This window comes from Sciurus vulgaris (assembly GCF_902686455.1).
Source record: "Sciurus vulgaris genome assembly, chromosome: 3".
In the NCBI taxonomy this organism is placed as follows: Eukaryota; Metazoa; Chordata; class Mammalia; order Rodentia; family Sciuridae; genus Sciurus; species Sciurus vulgaris.
Window position 1 is genome coordinate 80,148,294 of NC_136463.1, and position 13,133 is coordinate 80,161,426.

General features: G+C 44.6%; 1 pseudogene across 1 annotated transcript; it reads right to left on the bottom strand.

The window, feature by feature from the left end:
• Nucleotides 1-11,471: 11,471 nt before the first annotated feature.
• Nucleotides 11,472-12,256, bottom strand: LOC306656763 (small ribosomal subunit protein eS1-like; annotated as a pseudogene). The gene has a single exon. The product of its transcript is annotated as a small ribosomal subunit protein eS1-like (transcript).
• Nucleotides 12,257-13,133: the final 877 nt, after the last annotated feature.

Genomic DNA, 13,133 nt, shown 5'->3' on the forward strand with positions numbered 1-13,133 from the left:
AAAATTCCTGTCCTCATGGAACTTATTCTCAGTGCTATGAGATAAGCAATTACCAAATGAAGAAGTAAAAGAGGAAAAAAGAAAAAAACAAGAAATGGGCATAGGAACTTTAAGAGGTCGAAGTGGAGCTGCTTTTTTTTTTTTTTTTTTTTTTTTCACAGTGCTGGAGATAGAACCAAGGGAAGTACACATGCTACCACAAGTGTTTTACCACTGAGATACAGAACCAGCCATGAATTGCTGTTTTTTTTTTTTTTTTTTTTTTTTTTTGTACCAGAATTTAACCCAGGTTCACTGAGCCACATCCTCAGCCCTTTTTATATTTTATTTTGAGACAGGGTAGCACTAAGTTGCTCAGGGTCTCTCTAAACTGCTGAGGCTGGCTTTGAACTTGCAATTCTCCTGCCTCAGCCTCCCTATAATCCACTGGGATTACAGGCGTACGCCACCACATCCAGCCCTGGATTGCCTTTTTTAAGTGAGTGAACAGAAGACCTCACTTTGAAGGTAACGTTTGCGTGGAGACTCCTGAAGGAGGGGAGGGAAAAAGCCACATGGAAACCTTGGAGGAAAAGCTTTCCAGGCAGAGGACAGCAAGTACAGAGACCCAGAGGTGGCAACAGACTGGGTTATTCTAGAAAAAGCAAGGAGACCAAGGTAGCTGGTGCAGGGTTGCCAAAGTTGGGGGTGGAGCTGGGGATTGTGATGAGAGATGAGGTCTTCTGTAAAGAGGTGTCAGATGGGGAAGGACCATAGCAGCCACTGTAAACCACGGTAAACTCGGTGAGATGGGAGGCACTGGTGGATTTACATTTCAACATATATTGAAATATCATGCTGTACATTTTAATATGTACAATTATTATGTGTCAATTAAAACTCTTTTTTTTGGTACTAAGGATTGAACCCAGGGGCACTTTACCCCTGAGACAGATGCCCGGTCCTTTTAAATTTTTATTTTGAGACAGAGTCTCACTAAGTTGCTGTAGCTGTAACTTGGAATCTTTCTGCTTCAGCCTCCTGAGCTGCTGGAATTACAGGCATGAACCACCACATCCAGCTAAAATGTGTTTTAGATTAGGGGAAAAAAAATAGACAACACCCAATACTGCCGTATTAGGATGGAGTATAAGGACGCACAGGAGAAAGTGATGCTGTTGCAGCAATTTAGATGCGTGTTAGTGCTGGGTTGGACCAGCGGGAGACAAGGAAGGAGTAGGAAGTGTTCACATGTGGATATTTTGAAGGTGGCCAGAAAGATTTGCTGATGATTTTGGTAGGCGTGTGAGAGAAAAAAAGAGTCACATTTGACACTAAGGGTTGTGGACAACTGGAATAAGGAAGCTGCAATGAGGAAGTCTTCAGGAAGATGGTGTTTGAAGAAAGGGTTGCCATCAGGAATTCAGTTTTAGAAATGCCAATGTGGAGGTGCCTGTAGGATATCAGGTAAAGATGGAGTCTGTGGCTGGAGATCAAGTTTGAAGTTCAGAGGAGAGTTCTGAGCTGGAGACACGAATTCAGGATACAGTTGGACCAAAATGAGATCACAAGCAGCGGGGAATGACCAGGAGCATCCTGCTGTTTTGAGGTCAGGGCAATAAGCAGGAAACCAGCAAAAGACACGAGAGACAGAAATAGTGAGATGGAAAACCAGGACACAGAGAAGAGAGTGACCAACTGGATCCCAGGTTGCTGAGCAGATTAAGTAAGATGGAGTCTGGGAATGGACCATTGAATTTAGTGCTGTGGATGTGACCTTGCACTAGTCAGATAGCTAAGGTTGTTTCCAACCCTGAAAGTCTATAATTATCTTTCTGGTTTATATGAACTTCAAATTAAACACTTAACAAAGGAAGAGTCAAAAGAAGCTAAAACCTTCTCCTAATCAGATGTAGCTTGGCTCGCTCCACATTGCAGAGCAAGGGTAGGAAGCACAGGGCCCTCCAGCTGTTCTTGAAGTTGTCACCACCCTTATCACTCTGAGGGACATAAATTCTGCTTGGGGCTTTGAGTTTAAAGTTAGGATTGAAACTCAGGGCAACCTGGCTCCAAGGACGATGTTTCTTTCCCCTCACCATATTTTATCTATTTATGTATTGTGGTACTGGGGATTGAACCCAGGGACACTACAGCACTGAGCCCATCCCTTTTTATTTTTTATTTTGAAACAGGGTCTCACTAAGGTGCCCAGGCTGACCTTGAACTTGCCATCTTCCTCTCTCAGCCTCCTAAAGAGCTGCAATACAGGTGCACACCACCATGCCAGGCTGTCTTTTTAGAGCATGGTGTTTTCAGCACTGAAACTTCTAGAAGTTCCAAATCAATTTTCTTCTTTATCTTTTGCTCTGCTTTAGAAAAATGTGAAACTGTACTCTAGTACAGTAGTTTGCAGGTTGTTTGTTTTCTCTGCAAATATTTTTGTGCTGCTAAATGGTCTGAAAAATCTCATTCTTCTAATCAATAATTATATACCTGAGTCATTCATGGACAGGTTAAGAGGATCCTATTAGAAGCAACAAGGATCCAAGTTCATAGAGAGCCATGTCTGGTTGTCTATTGCTAAGCAACCTGCTATGATTTTAATGTCTACTCAAAAACTCATGTTGAAAAAAAATTTTTTTTTCATGTTGAAATTTAGTTGTTAATGTAATGGTATTGAGAGGAGGAGTGTTTAGGAGGTTACTAGCCCATGAGGGCTCTGTTCTCATGAATGAGCTAAGGCTGCTCTCCCACAAGTGGACTAGTTATAAAGTGGGTGGTCCCCAAATGGGCTCATCCCTCTTTTCCTCTTTTTTGTATTCTCTCACAATATGATGCAGTCTTTACCAGATATAACCCCTAGATCTTAGACATCCCAGCCTCCAGAACTGTGAGCAAAATAAACTTATTCTTTATAATTTACCCAGTGTACAGTATTCCGTGATAGCAGAAAACAGACAAGGACAGAGCTTGTCTCTACATGCCATGGATTTAACCATAGAAATTAACCAATGACATATCAAAGTGTACTCGGCAAAATGGTTTCTTTCTTCAGTAGATACAGTAGGCACATAAAATAATGGAGTGCCTTACAATTCACAAGTGTCTTTGAATCAATACATTATGCTACTGGCCACATGCAAACTATCGCTACCTAGGCTGCTGTAGGTGCCCCTTTTGTGTACTCCCTCACCCTCAGCTTCCAATCAGTATTAGCTACTCTTTTTTATTTTTATTTTTATTTTTTTGGCACCAGGGATTGAACTCAGGGGCACTTGACCACTGAGCCACATTCTTCTTTATTTAGAGACAGGGTCTCACTGAGTTGCTTAGTGTCTCATCTTTGCTGAGGCTGGCTTTGAACTCACCATCCTCCTGCCTCAGCCTCCCGAGTTGCTGGGATTCCAGGCCTGCACCACCGTGCCTGCAGTATTAGCTACTCTTTATTTTCTTATTTCCCCCATTCGAACAATGACAATATTTCTCAGTGAGTCATTCTCCTTTTTTGGAAATGGCACTCTGGAAACCAAAGATATTGTCCTTTATTTCTTCTTTCACATGATTAATTTTTTCCCTCCCAGGAAATGAAATCAATCCATATTGCATATGGCCCAGCCTCCAGCAGAGGTGGGGGCAGGAGATACGGAGAGGGAGCCAGGGGCTGGGACCCTCTTCTGCCCATGTAGAAACTTGCTGGTTTGCATGGGACAGCCCCTTCCCCTCTCTGAGCGTATGATTTGCATCAGGCAGAGAAGGCCCTTCACTGAGGTCCTTCTTATTCTAACTTCCAACATTCTTCATTTGAAACAACCACAAATCTCCAGTGAAAAAGAAGTTCTGATGTGACCCCTAGCTTGCTCTACTGAGGGACAGCTCTGAGACCATACAGGTCTAAGCAATTGGTGCCTCCCGTCTGGTCCAGCGCACCTAGCCACAGCCTGTGCACCTCTCACGGCCCGCCCCTCCCCAGCCCTGGTCTTCCCTGCCACAGGTCGGGGGGTCACAGCCAGAGAGCTTTTCTAATTGACAAACACAGGAAAGGGACAGGAACTCTGAGGGGTCGAGGGACAGGGCCCACTGGCACTCAGTGTTCACCTGCCTGTCTGTGACTCGTCCAGCCTGATGCCCATCTCACTCTCTCCTCCATCTTGGCAATCAGCTGCACAGAATAGGTACCCAGAAGTGCCCAGTGAATGAAAAGGGCCTATGTGGGTGACTAATGATGATGCATGTGAGAGAAATACCCAACTAGGTCACTGGGAAGGAATAAAGAATGGAGGAAATCATCCGATGCCACCGTGGGGTTCAGGGAAGACCTGTGATGCAGAACACCGTGGTTGGACATCACTAAGGAAGAGCGCAGAGGCAGACCGCTGCTGTTTTCAGTTGCCTGGCATCCTTCCCTTGTGCATTAGTCCCCCTGTTTTCTTTGAGTTTGCCACCTCTCCCCACTCTCAACCAACGAGGCTAGAATGGAGTAACCCCAACAAGAGGTCTTGTGAGTGGCTACAAGACCCACACCACAGGGAACACAGCATATTATGGAATTTGAGGCAACAAGAACCCCCACCTCACATAAACCAGGATTCTTGCTAGTACTTTGTGTAGGACATTGTGAATAGGGACACTTTCCACAGGGCTTTGGAATTCCTAGCATACCACCCTGGAGCTGCTCCTGGCCCTTCTGTGAGAAATAGAAAAGTCCAGTGGTCCACTTACAGAATATAGTATTCAGCTTTAATTGGATCCAGTTGTAGCCCTTTATTTTTGCACACCCTAATTCTAAAATTAGCCAATCCAGCAGACTACAACCCCAAACTCCTCCAATCAGAGTGAAGGGCTAAGATGTGTTAGGTTAGAGTTATAAGCAGGCAGACTGACTGCCCAGAGCACTTGCTAGCCAGGTTCTAGTAGCACACCCTTCAGGCAGAAGTAAAGGTTTACCCTACCCATTCACTTTCATGCACTTTTGATTTCTTGCAGCACCTTGTTATTTCTAACACTCTCATCACCACAGGGTACTCTAGCCTCAGAATAAAGTTAACCCCAAAGAAATCTGAACCAAAGGTTGGAAGAAGCTAGATTCCTAACACCCTTGAGCATCTTGATCTAGCCATGCCTGACAGTCCCTTGACTTCTCACCCCTGTGTGCCAATAATTTCCTTTCCCCCTTAAAACCAGTTTGTATTTGATTTGTCACAGGAAACCAAAAATGTTCGAATGCAAGCAATAGATTTTTTTTTAAAACGGGCAGATCTGAGTAAATTGTAGGTTTAAGAGAGTAAGTCTGATCATAACACATAGCACTGGAAATTATACTGTCAGAGATGAGCTCAAGAGCAAAGAAGCAAGCTGCCAAAGACTTCCTGGTCCCTCTGGGCTGACGTGGTCAGGGTATAGAGGTTGCAGTGGGCTCAGAATATTCTTCTCATCCCAAGGAAGTCGGGAAATAGAAACCTTGCTCTTTGTGTCTTCCTGTTAGCAGATGTTGCTGCCTTCAAACAGTGCTTCCAAAAAAGTCTCAGTGAACTGAGGGCAAAGGCTGTCGGAAGCCCAGCGGGAGGTGTTGGACACCTGTTTTGGTAGTAAAATGCAAGGAAGCCCATGCCTACCCTGGCCACCCCCAGTGTGGCCAGGGGGGAGTTCCTCCCCCTCTTTACATTGTAAACATGTCTTGCATAATTCAGCCTCTTTTTCTGTTTAAACATTAATCACAGCTGCCTGCTAGATGGAAAAATGGCCAACAAATCACAGAGCAGGTATGTGTCAGTGAAGAATTTCCCACTAACCAGCAGGGAAGTTGATCCTTCCTTTAAACAACCTGGGGGTGGGAGACCATAAAAGTCACTTGTGCAGAGGGTGTAGGGTTGCAATTAATTGCTCCACCCAGATGCTGCATGTGTCAGGAAGTAGGGCCTTCACTAAGGTTAAAACCATCCTCTACTCAGCAGCCAGATTCTTTAGGTAGGCAACTCAAGCCCAGCAGCAAAGTCATTCTTTATTTTGCCTTCCAAAAACCATGTTTTCAGGGATTAAAAGTTCATTCTGCTTTCAAATGCATTGAAGCCCCCAACATGTTCCTCAAAAACAAAAGAGATTTTAGTCTCACTTTATGTATGAAACTTGCTCCTGGAAGGATATATACCAGGTACCAAGAGACACTTTAAATAAACTTACTGTATATGTAGACCCATAAAACATACATATATGGGTCTTGGGGTGCAGCTCAGTGATAGAGCATGTGCTCAGTCTGCACTTAACATTCCAGAGGCCCTGGGTTCCATCCCCGACACCCCGCCAAACAATTGTATGGATTTTTTTTTAATGCCACAGTATAATATAGACAAGCAAACTGAGACACAGACAGGCTAAGCAAGTGGCTCAAGGTTGCAGTGCTGGTGCATAGGCAAGAGAACTCTCCCTGAGCCTGTTGGACCAAAAACATATGTGCTTTCCAATTTCTGCCACCTGCTCCCACTTAAATGAAGGAATGGAAAGGTTTTTTAATTTAAGTAGGGAAAAAAGCTGGGCACAGTGGCACATGCCTGTAATAACAGCTACACAGGAGGCAGAGGCAGGAAGATAGCAAGTTTGAGGCCAGCCTGGCAAATTTAGGGAGACCCTGTCTCAAAATAAAAAATAAAAAATGAAAAGGACTGCGGATGTAGCTCAGTGGTACAGTCCCCTGGGTTCAATCCCTGGTACTGGGGGAAAAAAAAAAGTAGGGAAAATAATTCTAAATTGTTACCCTTAGTGCTTTCAATGTAATTACTCTGTCCCTCATTTTTCAATATTGGCTTTATGTAAATAAAATTTACATTCAACAAAGCCTTATTGCATTTAAAAAATTTTAAGTGGAGTGTTGGATAAGTCTTCCCAAATCCACATATTTGTGCAACCAGCACCACAATGAAGATATAGAATATTTCCATCACCCCTCAAATTCCCTCAGGATTCTTTGCAGCCATTCTCCTCTCTTTCTTGGATTCTGACAACCACTGACCTCATTTCTGACGCTGTCATGTGTCTTCCATTTCATATGAATGGACTCATGCAGCATGGATTCAATTTTGTCTGCTTCTTTCATGGAACACATTGCTTTTGAGATTGTCCATGTATTGGCAGTTTGTCCTTTTCATTTCTAGGCAATTTCCCACTGTGGGAATGGAGTATAGTCTGCCCATTCAATAGCCCATATGCATCAGAATTGCTTCCTGTTTTTTACAATCACTAACCAAGCACTAAACTTTCATGGCAGTTTTTAAAAAATATTTATTTATGGGTACTAGGGGTTGAACCCAGGGGTACTCTACCATTGAGCTACATTCCCAGCATCTTAATTTCATTTTATTTTGAGACATAATCTCACTAAATTGTTGAGGTTGACCTGGAACTTGTAATCCTCCTGTCTTCAGCTTCCCAAGTTGCTGGTATTACAGGTACACATCACCATGTCTAGCTCATGTGTGAGGTTTTATTTATTTATTTATTTATTTGGAGCTGGGGACTGAACCCAGGAATGCTTTACACTGAGCTATATCCCCAGCTTTTTATTTTTTATTTGAGATAGGGTCTTACTAAATTGCTGAGGATTTCGCTAAATTGCTGAGGCTGGCCTCAAACTTAAAATCCTCCTGCCTCAGCCTCCCTAGTCACTGAGATTATAGGCAGCACCACAGCACCCAGGTCATGTATAAAGTTTTAAGTGAACATGTTTTCACATCTCTTTGGTAAATACCGAGGAGTGGGATATCTGGCTAATATGTAAGTATATTCAAACTTTATAGGAAGCTGCCTAACTGTTGGACAGTAATGTGTGAGAGTCCCAGTTGCTCAACATCCTTGCCAATATTTGCTATTGAAGAAGTTTAAATTTTAGCCATCCTAGTGGGTATTTAGAGATATCTCATTTTGTAGTATTAATTTCTGCCCTTTATTCATTTATTTAGTATTTGGGTGGGGGGGTGGGGGGTGATGGGGATTGAAAGCAGGGGTGGTCTATCTCTGAGCTACATCCCAGTTCGTCCTTTTCTTTCTTTCTTTCTTTCTTTCTTTCTTTCTTTCTTTCTTTCTTTCTTTCTTTCTTTCTTTCTTTCTTTCTTTCAAGTTGTCAATGGGCCTTTATTTTATTTATTTATTTATATGTGGTGCAGAGGATCAAACCCAGTGCCTCACACATGCTAGGCAAGGACTCTACCACTGAGTCACAATCCCAGCCCTATTTATTTATTTTTTTGAGACGGATTCTTGCTAAGTTGTGGAGGCTGATCTCAAACTTGCAAACCTCCTGTCTGAGTATCCTGAGTCACTGGGATCACAGGTGTGCACCACCACACCTGGCCTGTCCCTTATTTAGACAGAGAATCAGAGAGAGAAGGACCAGAGCTTAGAACTCTGCGCCCATAGTCTTGTTGGAGACCACAGCAGGGGGAGGCAGCTCCATGGTCATCCATCAAAACATGGGAAAAAAAAACCCTCAGGAGGAAAAACCCACACCTGCATTTGTTTCAAAGTTTGCGTAATGCTCAGAAGTAAATTTCTGGGATGGAGGTATTTACCTTTATGAGCAAGGTAACTGTTTTCCAAAGTGGCTGGACCCTTTCCGCATTCTCATGAAAAAGGTCTGAGACTTCCAGTTGCTCCCCATCCCTACCAACACTTGTTACACTAGTTTTTAATGTTAGCCACTCAGATTGTGTTTTAATAAAATTACTCTCCTGCAGAAAGGAAAGCAGGTGGAAAAAGGTAAAAGACCAGTTATAGTAATCCAGGTGGCAGGAGGATTTGATAGCATTAGAAAATCTCTAGTCAACTTTCACATCCGTAGACATGAGGCTGCAGGAAGAGAGACCGTACAGAAAACACTTACCTTTGAATGTGCAAAGTCCACAGAGGAAATGTGGACTGGACGGGGGTCGGACTGTGAATGGCTGGTAGAGCCTGGCCGGGACTTGCCCCTGGTTTGGAGACTGAGGATGTCAATAATGGGAGCAGGAAAGGAATGAGGCAGAGACCCTTCTTGTGTCCTTGGCAGGGACTCTGAAATAGGTCCTCTCAGAAATGAGTTAGAAGTGGTGGCGAGTTATGAGTTAGTAGTGATTACCCTTTGAAATATTACATGTTACAACAGCACTCCATTAATTCAGTCTTAATTTACAGAGTGGCTGCTCTCGATGGGCTCTGGGTAGAGTCCGGGGGTCCAGCTCTGGGGAGACACTTACCTTACCCTCAAACTGCTCATAATTTAGGAAGTGACCGAAAGGAGTTCACCATCATTTCTAACACTGTCCCCACAGGAAACCGTGTCTCTCTAACACTCTCAGGCCTCTAATCCATGTATTTGTAGCCTCTTACTGAGTGGGAAGAAGACGGAAAGGTGGCAAAAGGGCAGCCACACAGCCAACATCACCCAACCCATCACACAATCACCATGACAAGGTGAAGGTCATCGCACTAACTTTCAAGGATACATTAACGGAGTGACTATCTCCAGGATGTGGGACTGAGTTCTGAGGCCTGGAGTGGGCTTCGTCCTCAGCTCTGCTTTCCAGAAGCCACACAAGCAACCGTCTTCACCCCTATGCTCAGAGCAGACTGGAATGGGGATTGCGCCAAGGAAGTACACCACAAAGGTGGAGTGGTTATCATAAACACGCCAATCAACCACCCAGACCCCAGCTCAGCTGATTTGTTAGGGGGCCAATTGACTCTCAGTGTTCTAGGGAAGCAATGCTCATTCTCACTTATTAGGATAACTGAAAGTAGAGCTTTGGCCGAAAGTACTTCTCCTTCAACAGCAACGTTTTACTCCCTTTGTCTGGAGTATGAAATCAGTTCCCAGAACACAGAGGTTATTAATAACTGTGGGACCTTTTCCCAGTCTCCAGATCAATTGGCAGAAACCTCCAGTAATTTCCTTCTGGATGCTTCTGTTATGTAGAGCTGGGAAGTGACCTCCTCCTCAAAACCTGCACAGACTTTTGCTCGACCTGGGAATTACACAGTGACCTTTGCAGCCTCCAACTTGCCAAACCAAATCCATGAGGTGGCTTTGCCCACTCCAGAACCTGCCCTCATTTGACTGTCCAGTGAATGGTTGGCTGTTCTGCAGATGCTGTGAAGCTACTGCTGTCTCCAGGGGAGCCCATTGTGTTCCTCTGGACTGGCTCCTCACTGCCAAGTGCAGTCCAGAGTGTTGACAGGGATCCACAGAGTGGCCTGCTCTAGAATGAGGTCACTTTGAGCAGGCTCCTCTCCTGCTTGGTGGAGGCCCCAGTCAGCTGCTGGGCAAATGGGAAGGCAGGCCAGGGTCCTAATTTGGGGGCCTTGGGATGGAAGTATATCCTAGAGGAACTGCTATGATCAGTAGCCCCCATGGCAAGTGATTGTCATAGACGCACATCTTCCAGGCCTCACCCTCAGCCCTTGTCCGACTCCTCTTTCACCCTTCCTAGCCCAGCCGTGCCCATGGCTTTACCAGAATCTCAATGCAAGAAACTGCAGTTGTTCTGATTCTCATTTGTTTCCAAATCACCAGAAAGTCCACCTGCCTGCTGGCCATATCATAAGATTGACCATGGATGCCCTGAACCCTGCTGGGCACAGTGGGATGGACAGACCTAGGGTGGCCTCCTGGGCCCATGCAGTTAGTTCACCTGGGAAGTGAAAACAAGGAGGCTTGCCTTGGGAAGCTGAGTGATGCAGGGGGAAGCAGCTCCCTTCCATGCGTGGCAAACAGGAAGCACCGTCAAGGGGACCTGGATTGAGAGTAGCATGGTGACCTCCCAGAGCCTGCTTCATCTTTCCCTGCAGGCCGGCACATCTTCCTCTACTTCCTGTCCCAGTGGACAGCATCGGTGTCCCCCTCGTCCCTCACACTGAACAATGCAGTACCATTCCTGCACATCTTTTACTGGTCTGTCTCTTTAATTGCAGCCAACCATATCTAGTATTTACCATTTTAGTCCATTTTAAGGGTGCAGTGAAGTGGCATTCGGGACATTCACACTGTTATGCAGCCATCACCACCATCCATTCATAGAGCTCAGTACCCTGTCTCCAGTAAGCACCCGTTCTCCATTTCCCCTCCCCTGAACCTGGCAACCACCATTCTACCTTCTGTCTCTCTGAATTTGGCTTCTCTAGGTACCTTGTGCCTTTTGTGAATGGCACGATGTCCTCAAGGTTCATCCATGATGCAGCATATATCACAATTTCCTTCCTTATTTAGGTTTAGTAATATTCCACTGCTACCAATCAGCTCCATCCCTAACCCCTTTTCTATGTTTTATTTTGAGACAGGGTCTCACTAAGTTGCTTAAGGTCTTGTTAAGCTGCTGAGACTGGCCTCAGCCTTCCAAGTCTCTGGGATTAGTGATATATGTCACCATGCCTGGGTATATCACATTTTGATTATCCATTCACTAGTCTACTTTTTTTTTTTTTTTTAAACAAATAGGACTCTTTATTTTTCACTATTAAATATCTGAATTTTAAACAGATTCTTGAACTGGTGGTTCAGATCCATCAGCCCATTCAACTTTAGCACCTATCTCGTCCCCAGTAGTTTTTCCAGAACTATTACCTTCACCATGAAGCTCTATGAGTTTTCCCAATTCAAACATGGGCTTCTTTAGCATTTTTACTTTTCTAACAAAGACATCATGAAGAGGATAAATTGATTGACAAGCCTTCTCTATGTCTTTCCCAATGCTGGAATCAGTTTATTGACTATTTCTTTCAAGTCATTTGTCTGCACCTCCAGGGTCATGATTTCCACTCATCTTCTTTCGGATTTGGCAGAACTGTTGGTGCTGGGCATAAGAGGTCTTCCGTATCTGATTGTTGCGTTTTTTAGTAAAACCAACACAAAACAGACGCAGCAAATAACCATCTGTAGTCTTGACATCAACATGAGCTTCGATCATCTGCCATTTTTTGACCATGGAACACATTTTGTCACGGGTAAGATCCATGCCATGGAAGTTGGCCAGGCAGTTTTTTCCCTGAACGTCCTCAGGAATTAGTTTGAATTTCCTAAATGCAACTTCATCATTCTGCAGATCAGCAAGACTCACTTCAAACACACGACCCTTGAGGCCATCAGAGGCAATTTTGGTTCCTTGGATCCTTGCAACTAATATTTTTCTAATATTTCTTATATTGAACATAGCTGGTGCTTTTACATCATACCAATCTTAGAAAATGGATCAACCACTTTCTTCTTGGCTCCCTTCTTGTCACCTTTCGTAAGGCGTTTGTTCTTGCCTACCGCCATGGTGCTGCTCAAAGAGCCCAAAGGGCCATGAGTCTATTATTTTAAAATGTTAAAGTGGTTCAATGGTAGAGCACTTGCCTAGCATGTAAGTGGTCCTGGGCTCCATCCCCTGCACCACATGCACATACAGGAGGGGTGTTAGAATAGGAAATAAAGGCACATAGTTTTAAAATGTCCACATTACAGAAGAGAACATGGTGATACAGTGAGATCTTGTCTTGGCCCAGTAGAGGACAGGGACTCCCCTGGGCCTCCCTGCCCACCTGCCTCCCCTCAGTGTCCAGCCCTCTGCTTCTCCCTCACACTGCCCTTCCAACAGCCTTCCTTTCCATTCCCAGCACCCAGCCCTGGTTTCTGCCCCATAGCTTCAGGTCGGAGCTGCTGTACTGAGAGGCCTCACCGACCCTGAGGACAGGGTGCCAGTGTGTGGAGCCTTAACTCACCTCACCATGGCCTTGGCCTTGGGGGAGGCAGACTCAGTGTCTCTATGGAGGCCTCAGTCCCAAAAGGAAGGCCGATCCTTTACCCACTCACCCATTCACTAACAAATACTTATTAAACACCTATGATGTCATATCAGGTGCACTAAGGAGTATAACCTGCCTTTAAAAAATATTTCTTAATTTTTTAATTGACACATAATAATGGTGCTATGTGGGGTACAGCATGACATTTCAATACAGATTAGGGTAATTGGCATGTCTATCACTTCATACATTTTATAACCTGCTTTAATACAGACTTGCACCCTCCCCCTTGTCAGCCCCACGTAGCCCTCCCCCTTGCCTGTTCCTCCTGTTCCCAAGTCTGAGTCCTGGGACTCCCCCAACCCCCAGGTCCCCACCAGGTTTGCCTTCCAGCTTTCTCCATGTAACAC